Genomic DNA, 2,999 nt, shown 5'->3' with positions numbered 1-2,999 from the left:
TATCAGTACTTCCACTTTTACCAGAGCATTTTTTAACACAAGTATCTGTACTTTTACTCAAGTATGGAAAGTGAGTACTTTTGCCATCTCTGATGGAAACCCACCTTAAGGGATTTCCATGCAGCGTCTTGTCGTTCACATTTCCAAATATATGCAAAGCAGATCTCCCGTGTGAACTGCATTCACACAACCCAAGTTTCCCGCATGCGCAGTAGAGGACGCAATGACATCACATATAGCGAGTGTGCTCTGTGTTTAGAGACGGTAACATGGATGTAGTCCCGGAGCGCATTTAGCGATCTTTACCTACCGTAAAAACGCAATCTTTTCAACATCGTTAAACATAAGTACTGCTCTCTGCATCATCATCCATCATGGTTACTGTTTCTCTTGCCGCTATTGCGTAGCAAGACGTAGAATAGTGTCGGGTATGTAATACCCGACATAGGTCGGATGAATGCGACCTGAGTGGCCTGGATCGCATTGAAAAAATCGGATCTGTTGTTCAGACAGCCATGAAATGATCGGATCCAGGTCGCATACAGGCAGAAATATGTGATTTGGGTCACTCCAGGCTGCTGTATGAACGTAGCCTTAGTGAGGGCATCCCTCCTCTGAAGGATTGGGTTGATCCTGTTGAGTAGCTCGTCCTCCAGCCTCAATCATCATCAGTGCCGTGAACATGTTCTATTCCAGTTTCAGATCATTGGCCTTCACGTTGATTGTCACGCTCGTCATGTCTGAGCCAGCACAGCGCATTGTAAAGATTAGAAAATGAAATAAAGTCACTGGTTTTAAGCTTTCCAGTCCAAAAAATGATTGTCCAGTAGGATGAGAGTGACAGTCAATACTATTCTCCTCCTCTAAGTCCCATAATAACCGAATTCACATCAGGTTTAAGATTCATTAGAGGCCATTAATTACAACATTGCAGCTATAATTAGTAGACATGTAGGTATGTCGCTAATTAGCGACAAAAGGCATCTAAGAAACAACACAGAATTTCCAGTCTGTATGTTGACTATTTTATTAACGCTGTTTTAGTCAGAAAAGAGATGAATTAAGTCAAAATGTGATTTTGGACTAGCATAACTTCTTCATCATCTTCGCCTGTCAGTCTGAACTCATTTGTGGAAAGCAGACTCACCACTGAGTCCAAGGAGCCGCCGAGCTTCAATACCAAAACACTGACAAACTGAACAATGCGCATTTAAACAATGATTGCAATCATTTTAATTTCACCAACAAAGTGTTTACTTTAGCAACATACAGTAAATCTGCTTCTTTGCAGTTATCAGTGAGCTCTTTTATTTATTATTTATTTTTCAATATAAAATCAGTTGGAAATGTAAGTTTTTTTAAAAAGAAGAGAAAATTATTTATTTTAATATTGAAAAAACACAGAAGTCGTATGAGTTCTAACTCAGTGTTTCATAAATCAATATGAATATCTGTGACTGATTATTTATTGCATTCTTTAACAAATTTGTTACAGTAGCAGCCATTGCCAACCTGCTTCCCTGCAACTCCCAGCAGAATCCCCTCCAACTTCCAGCCACTGGAATGACCCCCCTCCACCCTCCTTCTACTTTATTTACTCTGAATTCACCCTTTCACTGAATTACAGGGAGATTGTGCTTCTCTTTAGATCCACAAATGTCCACAAATCATGACAGAAATAATATCTTAGTACAAAGATTGATGTTTAAAAAGGAATTTTAGGGGACCAGCCAAGGGCCAGCAAACCTCTCTGCATCATTGTCCGCCATTGGTTTTTGTTTTTCTTTGATGAGTATTGATGGCGTTCACATCGGATTCATGCGACCTGGCCGTTCAGAGACAGGTCACATTTTAATAGATTGTATTCGTATTATTCAGGACCACAGAGCGAAGTGGCCTGGGTCGCATTGGAAAAAAATCTGATCTGTGTTGTTCAGAATGCCATCAAAAGATTAGATACAGGTCGCATGTAGGCAAAGATATCGGATTCAGATCACTTCAGGCTGCTGTGTGAACGTAGCTAAAGAATCTAAACTTTACATTCAAAGTCTATGGGGGACGGTGTTGAGAGGTCCAGCGGTGCATCTGAATGTTCTGGCATCTGAGCGTTCGACTCTGGAGTTCAGAAAATTGAACTTTTGCTGCTGGACGCTGGAGCATCAACCAATCAGAGAAGCTGATCCAGGAGACAGACACTCTCATTGCTTCTGCAGACATTCTGCATATGAAAAATAAATAAATATTAAGGAGTTAAACTCCAAAGGTTAAAAAGCTGGAAGAATGGATTTTGTAGAAGGAACAGAGAGCAGCTCTAAACATTATTGCTGCACTAAAACATTTTTTTTTATGAACTATGGAGAAACAGTTTATAATTACCCAAATTAAAGGTAAATTGGAGGATGTTTTTTTCCGGGTGGATCATCTCAATAAGTGGTCCTCCTAACTGTCAATCATTCTGGTGATATGTTTACGTAAGGCCGTCCAACGTGCTCGTCCCGTATTCCGCGTATCCCTGTGGTGAGCTACGGTTTCAGACAGTCATTGAAGCTCACCTTTCTCACCGCGGTTCTTTGAAAATGGCGGGTTAGGGTCACAAGAGAAAAAGTGTCTTTAGAAGAAAAGAAAGGCCTCAGAAGAGAGAAACAAGACCAGGATGTTTTTGGGAGATTCTTTCACTCGATGGCGTACCCAGAAAGCACAGGCCGGGCTCCCCACTCATGTCTCATTGGCAAAGTTTCTATTCAGTTAAAGTTTGGCTATTTGGAGAAAGCCATTTTACAAAACTGCTAGTAAATCGAGGAGATATGGGCTTATGGATGCTCTCGCACACGTTTAATACGTGTTTAATATGCGGGTGCAGGTACAGGATTGTGCATGTGCATTATTTTAATCGAAAGTAAAAATTTAGGAAATTCGTCCCCTAAACCTTTAACTAGAAATGTGAAAACCTAGCCTGGTGAGACCATCCTGATCTCGCGAGCTTTCAAGGTTTCACTCGC

General features: G+C 40.9%; 1 long non-coding RNA gene across 3 annotated transcripts in view; it reads right to left on the bottom strand.

The window, feature by feature from the left end:
* Nucleotides 1-2,999, bottom strand: part of LOC107095921 — a 155,503-nt gene that overhangs the window by 19,354 nt on the left and 133,150 nt on the right. The window lies entirely within an intron of this gene.

Source organism: Cyprinodon variegatus, unplaced genomic scaffold, assembly GCF_000732505.1.
Source record: "Cyprinodon variegatus isolate N-32 unplaced genomic scaffold, C_variegatus-1.0 Scaffold584, whole genome shotgun sequence".
NCBI lineage: Eukaryota > Metazoa > Chordata > Actinopteri > Cyprinodontiformes > Cyprinodontidae > Cyprinodon > Cyprinodon variegatus.
This window is presented reverse-complemented; position numbering and strand designations above follow the sequence as displayed.